We start from the raw sequence: 15,015 nt of genomic DNA on the forward strand, positions 1-15,015 counted from the left end.
GGCACATCCATAAGGGGAAGCTAGTTGCGCAGTCCTTGTGCAGGATTGCCTGGCAGCACATGTTATGGATGCTGCCAACACCAGTAATGGTTGTTCTTGAATAAAATAAATTATTTTACTATTTATAAAACAAACATCTATGTCTGTCTGCAGGGGTGTGTGTGGGGAGGGGATGGGGTGGAGGATGAGCAGGGCATGGGGGGAGGTGAACTGGGGTAGGGGGCTATTTCTGGCATTGGTTCAAGGGGGGGGTGGAGAGCAACTTATTATGCAACACCACCTAGTCAGCCTGGATTATGTCCTCCAAAAGGGTTAATTAGACTCCTCACTGGCCAGAGGGAGGTGGGGGGTAGATGGGGAGTGAGTGGCATGAGCAGCCTGCAGGAGTCCAGTTTATATGTGTGTGTGGACAGGGGGTGAGGAGGTGGGCAGAGAATGGGGTTTTCTTGCCTAGGTTATCGGGAGGCAGCACCAAAATCTTCCTACAGCCACTTCATTCCCAAATTTCATACGAAACTGTAAAGAACACTTTTTGGAGTAAAGAAATGGTCTCCATTTACTGCATCATTGTACTGGGAAAGTTTGGAGGAGGGGGTGAAGTCAATATTCAACCCCAAGCCCAACCCCACCAACACCCCACCATTTCAACAACATTTCACAACACCCCAACATTTCACAAAACAGTATGTTGTGCTACACAAACACACAAGGCTGCAGGTATTCACAGTGTCACATAGGCAGGGAAGAAGAGTGGGGGAAGCAGCCCCTGTGAGGGATCCCCATGGAAACTGTTCCAAGCTTGGGTAGCTAGGGAATGCTGAGAAATGTAGTCCTAAAACCCAGAAAACAAACAACTTTTGGATTTCGTGCCCCCCACACCTCCCCCTGCCACACACCGTACTAATACTACGCCGTTAGTTTTGTAATAAACGTTCATGGCGCACATCTGCTCTGGCAACACAACACCATCACAACACCAGCCAGTCCCCCATGGCTTGTGGGGGGTTGGGGAGGGCTTACCATGAGACTTCTGGTGGGGGGTGGGGAATGTGGAGGCTGGTTTACTGATGAGCAAGCGCCTCCTGCTGTAAATCATTAGGAAAGACATAACTGGGGGTAGGTTGGTATTTGGCTCCCCCTGCTGGAATTTGCGGGGAATTACACATGGGACTTAATTCATTCGAAAGTCTGGTGTGTGTAAACACAAACCCAATGTGCCAAAATAAACCAGTTTAATATTTTTAATACTTGTTAAGTTAATGAGAATTAAACACCATGGTGTGTACCAGTACCCTAACATATGGACAGCTCAGTTCCATTATGCAACTGACTTTTATTATGTGTTTTTTTCATAAGAAAACATTTTATAAGTTTATACTTGGACAATCTGCTATTCATTACCCCTATGCATTTCATTCCTTATATTTATACAGTTGAGGCAATAAGGGAAATGGGATCTACACTGTATCACATCTGCACTCCCACACTGGAAAATATTTTCTTTGTGACTGCCAAGAATTATTAAAAACCCGAGGAGCAGATGCCCTTAGAAATATACCTTCACCTTGTCTCTGGGAATACAAATGATGTATAGGCTGCATTAGGCTTCTGCTTTTCCCTAGTGCTCAGAAACTCAACTTTCAGGAGCATGCTCTTTCGTACAAAATTTAACACACCTATATTTATGGAACAAAGATAAAGACTTGAAAATGTAAAGTCGTAATAAGCATTAATCCCTATTAGCCTTAGTGTCACAGCGAAGCACTTAAAGGTTTATAGAACATAATATGCTCTAAGAGGATATAATGATATTAATAACATACCTACATAGGAAGGGAGCAGACGTATCTGCTATACAGTAACAGAAAGTTAGAATTCTATCTTGTCTCGATTGATATCACTTGACTTGGAGTACAGTCATTCTACCTATGTTGCAGTGGAGTGGCATGTTTACTGCCTCTCAGTAGTGTCCAAAATCTGAGTGCTGAGTTTCCAGGTTACATTTTTTTTTCACCTCCTGGTGCTGAAAACTGCATCTGACAGATAGGAGGATATATATTTGCTCAGTCTGGTGGCTACTGTTACAATTCATCCATCTTTTCTAGAAAGTAAGAACTGCCTGCTGTTGATTAGGGCCTCAGAAAAGAATTGGGAATCTTGGTTCAAATTTTTCTACCTACATGATTTCTGGTAGTACTTTGAGCAAGTCTCTTGGCACCTCTGTGCCTCATTTATCCATCAGCAAACTAGGAATTATAACATTTACCTGCTTCGCAGGGCTGTAGGAAAGATTAATATTTTGAAGAAAATTAAGATTAATATCTTGAAGAAAATGAGATGCTGCACTAGTGAATATGGTTCCTAAGATAGTTATAATTTATGCCAAATATCTCTGGGGATATTTTAAAAAAATTTTTTTCCATTTCTCATTTTATTTCATTTCACTTTTCTTAATAAAGTCCCCCCTTTCTCTAGTTTTAAAACATATTTCCCCTTTTTCCCCAATAGTAAAAAAAAAATAGTTGAGAAATAAAAAAAAATGAAAAAAGTTAGTTTTCTTGACCCCTTTCCCATAAAATCCCTTTATTCTTTTAATCCTGCCTTGTTTTTTGTATAAAAATATTAGGAAAAAAGGTAAACTTGAACCTGTAAGTTACTGCACAATTTCAAAGCAAACAAACAAGAAATTCTGGAAGAAAACACAAAGTTTTGAGCATTTCAAGACATAGCCATGAAAAATAGCTGTGTCTTCAAACCACATTTTTGGACTACAGAAACTTTTCTTGGAAAGATTTTGACCTGCTCTAGCAATGTGAGTGAACGACTCAATTAGAGCTTCCAGTCAAGGTGTGCCACTGAGGGGTCGAGGACTCTCCCCTCTGCTTGTCAGGAAGGCCTGGTATTCCACAGCACTCCCAGGCTCACCATAGCATCCTTTGTGCCCTCTCCTCTCCTTTAGCGGTTGTTGTCTTCCGGAGTGCACAAGTAATTGTTACTGCTTGTTGAGTGTCCTCCAGGTCCTTTCCTCAGGAGATGAAGCACGTCCTTTGAACAAGAAGTTGCTACACAGTAGATTCAAATCGGGTTTGAAGTATTTCATACTTTAAGTAACCCATGAAAGAAAAGGATAAAGGCCAAAGAAGGACCCAAATAGTAACTTGCCAGTCCAGGTCACAGTGGGTGAGTCTACAGTGATGCAGCCTGTTGCTATGGAGACTTAGCGTCAGCAGGCACTAACCAGGATGCCAGGTTAGTACTGGTTACTGTGCAGGTACTGCACAGTCGTTTATTACTTGCTAAAGTGAGTGTTAAAAGTAAGGTACTAAAGGTGTGAAAGCAAGTACAAAATGACTGGGCAGTACCAAATGCACAGTGGGGTGAGCATGTAGATGCATCCAGTGCCCTCCAGGGGCTGGGCAGCCACGGCCTTGGCTCAAACCAGACTTTCTGTCAAATTATTAAGTGTTTTTACATTATTTCCATTGTTCATGTTAGTCTGAGTATTGCAAAATAAAAGCCTTTCCTAGCACAGTTTTGCTTTACCTCCTGACCCCTGCACTGCTTCCCTATCTGGGATTCACACATCTGGCCTTCTCACCCCAAACCATTTGACAGATGAAAAGGTGCTTAGAAGAGTTTTTAAAAACAACAGTTTGGGGATTCAGATGTAGTCCTCCATTTCCTATTGGTAATTGAAAGCCAAGACTCTCTCTCTCTCACTTGTGTTTATTACCCTTTTAAAAAGGTGCTTCTGTTGTATATCAACTTCAGGATGACACACTGCCAGTAAGTCCCGTTTAAAAGGAAGGGAGCCAAAAACAATGAAAAATAAGATTAAAACTGCAAGACTGACCCAAACCTTTGTCTCAAAGCTGAACTAGAACTCTAGTTATAAACAACTCAAAACTTGGGTCTATGTGTATTTCAAACCAAATCCCAATCCTGAACCTTGAAATATTTGCTGGCTTTTCCTTTTCATTTTCTCACCATGCTGAGCTTCTGTCTCTGCCAGGTCTGAAAAAAAAGGAAGGCAAAAATACTGCAAAGGAGGCTATTTGTAGGATATCACCAGTTTAATCAGAAGTGGAAGTGGCTGCAGTCTCTAGAAAATGTGTCTGCAAGATTTGCAGTATTAATTTACAGACTCTCTAAATCTGGAGAAATTTCTGATTATTATCTAATCTTTCAAGTCTTTCATGTAAACAGATCTTTGCAAGATTTATTCACTACGCAAAAAGCAGCCATATCCTTTTAGCCTATTGGATGCATTTTGGGGCTATAATAAGAGCGAACAAAATCAAAGACTCCATGGGAGACCCAGCTGTGTTTGCATCTCCTCTGTAACATACTATGTTTCTTTTTCTTCTCCCAAAAATATTTTTTCAAAATTGATAGGTTACTCCAAAAATATTTACTTCTAAGAACTCAGCATTTCCTGATAAAAAGCTGTTCCAAACTTGGTTATAAAACCTGGCCCTAAGTTATTTTTTAATAGGTGTGCCACAGCTACATTTTTGTTTGATGGTATCTATTGACTGCTACACTTAATCTTTTACACCTTCTACCCATGTTTTTCTTTGGTGTATTCCTAGTTTTTCCACTGTTTTCTCTTGAATGATTAATGACCATCATTTCCATAGCAGTTTTACTGCTCTTTCTAATTCTGTTTCTTTACTTATCTGTGTATCAGCTCTCATCTGTGGACCAAGTCTCATATTATGGACTCAACCCTCACATTTCTGAAGTAGTCATAATTTCTATTGATACGGATACTGTGATGTCTGCTGCATCTGCAAAATCAAATCTGGAAGCAGGTTTGGATTTCAAAGCTGCTGTCTAGAAGGCAGGGGGTGTTTTGAGTGTGCAAGGTGTGAAGGGCCAGGCCTGAAGCTTGGTGCTGCCCTCTATAAAGAAACTCTATAGCCAGAGACCTATTAAATAAGCAAGTTTTGCTTGAAGAAACAGGTTCCTGCTAAAAACTGTCTGCAAATGCTTTACCCTCAATGTATATTTCTCATTTTGAAGTTGCCTTTATTCCTCATAAAAGGAAGGCTGGGTACGAGGACAGGATTTACTAGTAAAATTCAGATGAGACTAGTTCAAACCTTAGTTATCGATTTTTGACCACCCTTCTTTTTTGGCGTAACATTCCCTCACCCCCCCAGTGTGGCTCTGCTGAGTTATTTATCAAATAAAATTTCCTCAGCCAACTCCTAATTGTGTTTCTCTATAAGGTCTCAAACTAGTCTGTGTGCAGGAGTTAATGCTTCAGTTCACTAGAATTAAGGTTTCTAGTTTTAAATTTACTGTATTTTCATTGCATGTATAGAGCAAATGTATTGCTTGTAAAGGAGTGGGGAGAAATGAAACCTGATTTCCTGAACAGGTAGTTCTGGTGTTGGACTGTCTGGAATGCCAACAAGACACAACCTCAAGGACTGGCACTGTGGATATATATTAAAACTGTGCTTCCTGTAGAATGAGAACTTGACTATCTCAAGACTAATTTGGGGCTTTGCTTGCAGGACTCCAGGATCTAGATAATTACGACATGAATGCTGAAGCATTGTGATTGAATGGAAACTGGGAGCATGAATGATGCATGCCCCTGGAGGCTGGGGAGGCATGGCGCCTGGCCTCAGGCAGCAGTGGTGGTGTCAGCAGTGGGGTGTGGTGGCAGTGAGCGGTGAGCTCCCACAGGCTTGTTGGCCCTTTGATATGCAGCTAGTTCACTTAATCCTAAATTACTGGCTAAATTTCAGGTAAGTTACTCACATGTTCATCCAGAGACCAATGGGGCTCTGGAGGCTTATTGCTTGTTTCAGTGTCCCAAAATGACTGACCTCCTCCAAAAAGGACTGACCCCTTTTAAGCAGGCAAGGTTCTTTGGGTAAATCTGATATCTTTTATTAGACCAATTCAAATAGTTTGAAAAATTCTTCTTAGCAAGCTTTTGGGTTAAGTACCCTTCATCAGGCTCAGGAAGCATCTGCAGTTGTGTGCTTTTCCTGGATGGAATGAATAGTAGTTTTGTACTTTACTATTTATTCAACCTAGGAAGAGCACACACCAACTACAGATGCTTCCTCAGATTGATGAAAAGTGTTTAAACCTGAAAGCTTGCTAAAAGGAATTTTCCCCACTATTTGAGTTGGTCTAATAAAAGATATTAGATTTACCCTAAGAACCTTGTCTCCCTATGTCCTTAGACCAACACAGCTACAACCTACACCCCTGACCACTTTGAAAACTTTTGTGACCTCATCACTATGTCCCAACCAGAAACACAGGCTACATGATGCAGACCAATCCTTTTAAAAGTCATCAGTATCCTCAGGTGGAGGGAGCGGGGTCATATTGGTTGTTTCCACAGGTATCTTGGCAGGAAACCAGGACAAAAGATGTCTACAGCACAACTCCCCTTAGGTGATCCGGTTTGGTTGCCAAAGCAACCAGGCAGTGTGAAGAGGAGACAGAGGGGGTTGGGCTGTCCCCTTACAGAGGACAGACAGACCAAGGATGATTTCTTCACAGATGCTACATTTTGAAATGTCTTTATCTAATATCTCATACAATGAGATGTTAGATTTTCACTTGATCAGCCATTTTTGAAGCTGTCTGCAGCCATGTACTTGTGTTTAGTCACAGTTATAAATTGCTTTCTGTGGCCAGATCAGGCAAAAATTATCACTTGTGTCTGCACCCTGCCAGGGACCTGAAAGCCTAACTACTGTCAAGCTTTTGTAGGTATAACGGCAAAGGAGAGTTGAAGTAAATTTTTGAAAAATGGTAAGAAGGTGCTTTTGCAGATGTTTTTTAGGACCATCTCCCAAGATTGAGAGAGATCATGAGAGGTGTGGGGGGTGCGCGGCGTGCGTCGCTGCATGTCGCTGACACTCCTCCCCCACTCGGGGACCGCCTCCTGCCTGCAGTGGGCTGCTCCTGGACTCTTGCGCGCCTCTGACTCTCCTGCCGTGACTTTGATGACTCTGGTTTAGTTTCGACTGTTTGGCGGGTGTCGGTCCAGGACCGGGACTCACTGCCTGCGCAGGGTCCCGCGTTGCTGAGGGCTCCTCCTCCCCTACACCCTCACCCGGTCCTCCGGTGCTGTGACCGCCCGTCTGGGCAGGTCACGCACTCAGAATGCCAGTCTCATCTGTTCATAAAAGGAAACAACGGATCAACACAAAAGCTTACGGCCAGGAGTTCCGTGGGTTCGGTGGGCTGCTTCACCCTTCAGCAGCCGCTCCCCTCTCTTCTCCTGTATACCTCGGGGCTGGGACCCTCTCCCTTCTTCTCCGCACATGCTTCAACCCCCTCTTGGGCTCCCTGAGTCTGCTCAGCCCCTCTCTGCCGGGTTGGCAGTTCCCCAGATGGGCTTGCTCCTTTACTCGAGGTTTTACGGTACCTGGCCTGGCCACTCCCCATGGCTTCCAGCCATCCTCGGCCTCCCCGTGCCGGATGCTTGGAACCCCGAGCCCCGCCAGGGTTGGCCCTTACCTCAGAAGGTCCTGCAGCCCCCGCGGGCTGCCCGCATCCGCGTCCGGGAACTCTCTCTGGCGGCGGCTCTTCCGCCTAGTCCTTCCGGTCCCGCCTCCTCCTCATCTGGCTCTGACGCTCCCTTTATGCTGCCACCATCCGTTCCGGGCCTTCCCTCTTCCGGGGACCTGAAGAGGTGAGTTTCCACCCGGCGTGTTGGGCCTGCGCCCGGCGGGCTCGCCCAACGGCGCCAGGACCAGGCAACTCCGAGCCCACGGGCTCCTTTCCTCCCTCACAAGAGGAAACTGGAACTTGCTGGAAAAATTAACAAATGAGAGGTGAAGAGTTGCACCATGCACTGATTAGAGGTAGGAGTAACAATGGGTCAGAATGCAATTTTATTTGCCAAACTGAGTCTCAGCTCATGTCATGAGTATTGGCACAGTATAAGGTAGGGCCGCAGGGCCCAGTGGCCCTGCACACCATGTGACTGTGCCATGAGCGCATGGACTCACCCAGTCTTACACCCAATGGAGATTGCCCAATTCTCGCCGGTCATGTCTTTTTGTTAAAGTAGTTTTAGTTGGGATGTGTCCAATTTCCACTGCATATAATTCTGGATGTGTTGGATCCAGTTCTTCTTTGGGGCTCCAACCTCCCGTACACCCTGTCCTACCTCCATCCAGTGTTACTGCTTCTGTTGCACCCCAGTCTCTCAGTTGGCAATCCCCTTCTGTCCTTCACCCCATGGATCCATGTTTCTGTTGAGCCTGGCCTCTCACAGCTGTGAATGAGCTGGTCCTTCTACAGCTTGGTTACAGTTGAATGAACAGAAAATGGAAGAATAACAATTCAAATGTTGACGAGAACTTCAGGTAAGTCAGAGCCCCTAGAGCTAATGTTGTCTCTGGATGTGTTCATGGACCTCAAGGTCACTGGGTCCTTAAAGCAACCGACTGGTCCCAGGCATGCAGCCCTTGGAAAAGAAAAATAAAAAGACTGAAAACAAAGAACTAGGTGGGCCTTCCTGGGTCCCTTTATCCCAGCTGGAACAGTGTTCAGCCATGGATGTTTTGGCATCCCACAATCAAAGCTTGGGTAGCACCTGCCACTTTCCCAGCATGGCAGGTCCATCTGTCTGCTACCCTTTCTCCACTCTGGCTGGTCTTAAAGCCAGTACGCCCTGCCAGCATGTCTTTGCTGGCATGGCTTCTTTCCTTCCTTTTCTCCCTGGCTACAGCCCTGCTCCCCAGGCTCAGCACCAAAGCACAGAGAATTAAAAAAATGAAATGAAAGTAACCACAAACCAAAACCTTAGGAAGATGGCACCAGTGCTCCTGATTGCATCATCCCTCAGCATGTTGCCCAGCCAATGTTGCCTGCAGTCTCTGGTCCTGCAGCCTTCTTTGTGGTGCTTGAAGTAGTAGAGCCCATCCGGGCTCTCAAGGTATGTTTCCATCAGTGCCCTGGGCTCCAAAGCCTCTTTGCCAGTGTACCGGTGCTCCTAGCTCTCTGCCCGTGTCCAGCATTCATCTCCTGGCCCTGGCAGCAAGCCAGAAATACCTGCGCTACCATGGGTGGGACCAAGCTTGATGAAACAGCTGCTGGTAAATCATTGCAGCTGCTGTTTTTTTCCTGATGTCAGCTCCAGCTGACCGGTGAGTCTTATCCTGTTGAAACTTGGAAGAATTTTCCTTCACTTCTTTACAATGAGCAGGCTCACAGTCTGCAGGGAGACTATATACATAGTGTAAGGTCCTACTGCACTCTTCAGTGTATTTAAGGGGTTTACAATGCAGCCCCAAGTGACAGGTAGCTATGGAGTTTTTAGAACCACTTATGGGACTTTGACACTAGTGTTCTACTCATTTTCCATTCTCAGATCTCTCAGACAGTGGGCAGTGGTGGGCAGTCAGACTTTCAAAGCTGGTATTTCTCATGTGGCTCCAAAACCAAGTTTGCCTTTCCATTCCTAAAGGCAAAATTCCATTCCTTGAGAAGCTTGTAGTTGAGAGCTCCATTCAGCTATTTCCCCTTCTACCATCTGCTTCAGTAGTTTTCCTTAAGTCAGTAATGAAGGGGACAAAACTTTTCTTGCTAGCAGCTACGCTTCTCGTATCCTTCGGGTGCTTGTTCATTGGCTGTCATGTTCTTTGGCTCTAATTTCTTCTTTGTTTTATGTTCAGCATATACACTTTTGTTGTTCATCACTGAATTCTTAACAAGAACTGAACCCGAGTTTGATTTCTTCAGATCGTAATCTATTGCCTTTGGAGTGTGGAATGTAGAATCTTTTCTGTTGGAACAGATGGAGGTTTAGGACAGGGTGCATGCATCAAGGAAGCCACGCCTTACGGTGGTGGCAACCTACTGGCAATACAACTTGCATCTGGAGGTCCATGTAGAAGGACATCTCCAGGGAAGGCTGGAGTACACTTTTGGGAGCTGGAAGAAATAAGTAGCATTCACCATGCAGGGATTCAGTGCAGCAAGGTCCTTTTGTTGTGTTGGGGTCCCTCCTAGAGGACTGAATCAAAGCCTGTTTGTTTTGTGCTTGTGCTGATCATCTGTCAACCTTCTCATTTACACCTTGTTAAGAAATGGAATTTTCATTGTAAAGGAAATTTAGTCACTTCAGGCAGTTTGGCCTCACAGGCACCTAAACAGAACATATATGGAATACAGGCATATAAATTTCAAAAAGTGATTTAATCTTTGCCCAACAACCACTACACTCAGAAGGTACCTGGGTTCAGGTAGCTCTTTCATTTTAGAATGCAAAGTTCCCTAAAGTCCTATGTATATTCAGGTTTGTCCAAACACACAGAAGCAATCCAGTTAGGCACCTACTTCCTGCGTAAAATCTGCTATGATTTAGTTTGGTGCTGGGGAGGCATAAAAAGCCCTGGGGGAACCTAATCTGGAAGACATGCTCAGAGCACACCTAAATCACATCAGTAGTGTTCCTTTTGAAGCTGCTGCCATGGTCAGCCAAAAAAGGCATATATGTGAAACCAGGAGGAAAAGGTCAGAAGGTGTGTGGTGCAGTGATGTGAATGTTGGAAAGGAAGGAAATGTTCTCTGGGTTCTAACCTGGAGCTTTAGGCCAGGTACAGACATTATACTTATTGCATGGTAAGCATGCAGAAAGTGATCTACAGCTGTAACCAAACAGATGATCAGGAAATGTAGAATGCTGTAAAAATGGCAGATCATACGGTGCTATGCCTGGTCCATAGTTGAAGTGCTCCTTCCAGCAGTCTAGCTGCTCCTATAGGGGCTTTATGAGCCAGGGAAGAAGGGGGTAGTCTGGGCCTCCAATAAGGTAATTACATTGCTGATGACAAAATTGGGGACCTCAGGAGTTTAATGACCGCTGTCCAACAGCTGAGAACTAGGGAGCTGTGCAAGAGACAGGTATCGTCTTTATTGGTGATGTGAAAGTTGGTGGCCCAGTTGTACTTCAGACACAGGTGTTCTCTTTGTGTGTGTGTATGCACACACACCCTGGATGTCTGGCTGTGTGTGTCTGTGTGCACCTTGGGTGCCTGGGTTGTGTGTGTGTATGTGTGTGTGTGCACGTGTGTGCCCATGCCTCGATGCTTGGGTTCTGTGTCCATGATCCAGACAACTGGGTTCTGAGTGTGCATGTGCATGTCCATCCTGGATGCCTGGGTTCTCTGTGTGTGTCTGTGTGCACCCCTCCACCCCCTCACACAAAGGATCCAAGAATTTGAGAAATGTACACATTTGGCAGGTGCAAGGTGTGCTGAGTAGCCATGCATGGGACAACTGACTGGTGACTCATGACCATGAGAGTGCATGGCATGAGAAATCTTTGCCTCATGAGGTCCAGGTAGGAGGCTGTGATGTCCCGCAGCCTTCAGCAAGACTCAGGCAGGGCAGCCAGCAGGACCTGCTGCAGTTTCTGTGTTTCCCTGCTTGCTTGGATATGTAAAGTGGGAAACAAAGGCATGTGGAAGTCCTGATGAGCACAGGCCACCATGCTCCCATCCCTCTGCCAGCAGCCAGAAAGGGGTAGCTTTACCATTTGGCTCCATCTGGGAGTCTTCAGCAACCCAGAGACCACATGGGGCATGCTGGGATGTGTGAGAGAGTGCCCCCTACAGTTGCACTTGGCCTGTGCAGGCAAGCTTCAAGCCTCACTCCACTAATGGACTAATGTCTGTATTGTTTGCTCCTGACTTAACCTTGAGTGCTTAGAGTGAAGCTCAAAAGGTAGAGCGCTTACACCTTGGGTTTCTTGAATGCTGTACTTAGCCTTATGTGTTTATTTTAAGATTTATACCTTACTCTATCCAAAAGCTTTGTTTCCTCAGGGGTACAAATTTCACTGCTCTATATTCAGTGAATAGTAAATGAGAGGGGAAGTGGCTCAGCTTCAAAAGTAGGGGTAGTGACGTAGTGAAGCATCTAGATAATGCCTAGGTGGTTTTGTGATTAGAGAACCATGCTAGGAATCAAGCCAATACAGGTTTAAACCACCTCTTGGTGAGGGGAACTTAAAAAAAGGATCTTCATATTCTTGAGCAAGTGTCCTAACCACACCTTTATTGGGGATAAAATGTGGAAGGATCCCACTGCTTTTTCTGGGACTTACGCTCAGGTATGCATGTATATAGCTATGTATGTGCCTGGCCAGCTTATAGCCTACTGCACATGTTCTGCCTATTTAGGCATCCACAATGCAAAAGGAAGTGCCAAAAAGCCTAGGTACACAGTTAGAAAACTGCCACCTAGGTACACAAAAGGAAAAAGAAATCTGCTCCAAATCCCCACTATTGGAAAGTCAAAAAATATTAAAACAAATACCTCCTTAGGGGGAACATAAACATCACTGAAAATGCATTTTGCAGTGGAAAAATATTTTGTTAAAAATGTTCACTCTTGGTGAAGACAGTTGCTACACTGTCTGGCACAAGTTGTATCTGAATGCTGCACTCCCATTTGCAGAGTGAAACTCCCCACACGTTTGGTATTCTTCAGTGTATAGGCTGGTATATAAAATACAATGAGCTCTTGCTCCCTCCAGGTTTATCAGATGGAAATAATCTACGTTGTTTGCGTCTCATTTTACACCATGGGGAAATCAAGCAGATGGTGACATGGTTACCCTTAATCAGGATTTTAAAACAGTTGTATTCCATTTTATTGCCAGAGACAGCCTTGCCTCATAGTTGATAGCATTAGCAGAAAATAAATGAATGGGTTGATGATATATGTTTTTCATGGCCCCTTTTCTTCTTTTGGAGGGTTGACTCTAAAGTCAGTGGGGCTCTGACACCTGGGATGCAGTGCTTTCCAAACTGCACTGACTCGAAAAAGCTTGTTTAGCTTGAGTAGTGGAGTGCTGAAATCTCCTCTGCCTATACTTCATCATCATCATTTTAATAAGGGGAATCATCCTAGGAGGTATTATACTTGCCAAAGTGACACTAGAGACAAGGAAAAGATGGAGGTTCTGTTTTAACCCTCTAATCTTGCCTCTCCAGTTTATTGTGGACTCAAGTTTGACATATCCATTCCGTCTAAAAGTATTATTTTTCCTTATTACAATTTTTTTCTAATTAAGTTTAAAATCAAATCCTTTTTCTTTTTGCCCTATTCCTGTACAAATCCAGTCCATTCACAAACTTTGGAAAGTAATCCAGGAATGGAAGAATTAAATTAGGTAGTGATTTACAGGCAAGTTAATGTTTGCTCTCATGTTGTTGTTGCAGGAGGGGAAGTGAAAATATTGGATACCTACCTTTTCCATTTGTTTGGAACAGCAGGCCCTGCTGTAGTCTCCTCTGTTCTATCTAATAAAAAGGAATGGCTGGTTCTGTTTTGGTCCCTATGATTGCTTTCTTTTGAAATATCCCAATGGATCTAGTTGAAAATGTTAATTATTTTTTCATGATAATTAAAAAAATATATATTTTATTTTCCAAAATTTTGCATCCAAAAATTCAGATTTTCAATTAATATCAGAAAAGGAGCAAAAATATTTTTAACAACCATTGTTGGTAAAAGACACGGGCTTTTTTTAATTGGGAAAAAAAACTTGGAAAATTACAACCAAATATTATGTTTTTCAGTAAAAAATAATCACTCCAGGAAAAAAAAAGGAAAAAGACAAAAACTGAGACATAAAAGGTCAGTTAGCTCTCTACCTTGTACTTCCCTGCTAACAACCTCCCACTCCCCTACCCTCCTTAACCTTGTTTATTTAGGACTTGCCTATGTATAAAAGTTATACCTATTTAATTACCACATTTATTTGCTGCATTTACACCCCTCTCCCCTCCTCTCCCCACAAAAAGAGATATGTTCTGGGCAGGCAATGAAGAAAAAAGGATTTTTTTTTTCATTTGAAAAAAAGGGTGGAGGAACAGATAGTCTCATTTGCTGCTGCAGGTGTTGCAGAGTTAGGCCATGGGAGGCAGGGGCAAAGTCTTCTTGTCAGACTGGCTTTTCTCTCCTGTGGGAGACACCGCTACTGCAACAGCTATAAGGTTAACTCTTTCACAGCTATAGCTTAATTATGTGAAGACCAGTATTCTAAAAGCCTTAATTCAGCAGGACCTGTGAGAAGGTTAAGCCAGTAGCTGTTGGCTTTGCAGTAGGTGAAGGGGGACTGAGGTTGAGGAGGGGATTCCTGCCACAGCCCTACATGGCCCTAGGCCTCCAGTCTCTGTAGAAATCAGTTTAATCCTTTAAGACACACACCTTAGTCATTCTTCACTATTTTTGGGGGGAAGGTGCATGTGATATGCAAATAAATGCAGTATAAAGGAACAGTTGAAGCAGCACAAACCTCCCTAGTATGGATACAGTTATACTAGTATAAATGTGGTTTACATCTGTATCTTAATCCTATAGGATGTGGCAATGCCAATAACTGACAACTTTATTCTCATATAACTGTTCACACCAACTATATTTATATAAAGTTACCATTCAAGCTAATATAATTACTAGGGCTGTGTGAAATTTTGGTTGCTGATTCGATTCAGCAGAGTTTAGACCCAATTTGGTGGCTGAATCTCCGAATCCAAATCAAATTAGGAGACCCTTCAATCTTTCTGAATTGAATCAGAACCCTCTGAATCGATTCAGAAAGATTCAGAGATTCGGACATAGATACAGCTTTAAATGTTTTTTCTACGTACCTCAAGGTACCAGGTGGCTCATGAATGCTGCAGTGCTGGGGCAGATGGAGCATCCCACAGGAGAGTGGAGGGGTCCCCAGCATGCTCAACAGCAGACCCAGAAGTGGACCAGAAGCACTTCTGGTCCACTTCTGGGTCTGCCGGGGAGTGCACTGGGGGGATCCCTGCACCCCACCTGGCTCAGCAACTGGTGCCTCTTGGGTCTGAGGGAGGGGGGGAGCCTGGGGTCCCCTTGCTGCCTATCGCCAAGTTGGGTAGAGGGGTACCAGGTGGGCCCCCAGTGTGCTCCCCGGTAGACCCAGTAGTGGACTGGAAGTACTTTTGGACCACCTCTAGGTTCACCACTGAGTATGCGGGGGGA

This window comes from Crocodylus porosus, unplaced genomic scaffold (assembly GCF_001723895.1).
Source record: "Crocodylus porosus isolate Cpor-Errol unplaced genomic scaffold, CroPor_comp1, whole genome shotgun sequence".
Lineage (NCBI taxonomy): Eukaryota > Metazoa > Chordata > Crocodylia > Crocodylidae > Crocodylus > Crocodylus porosus.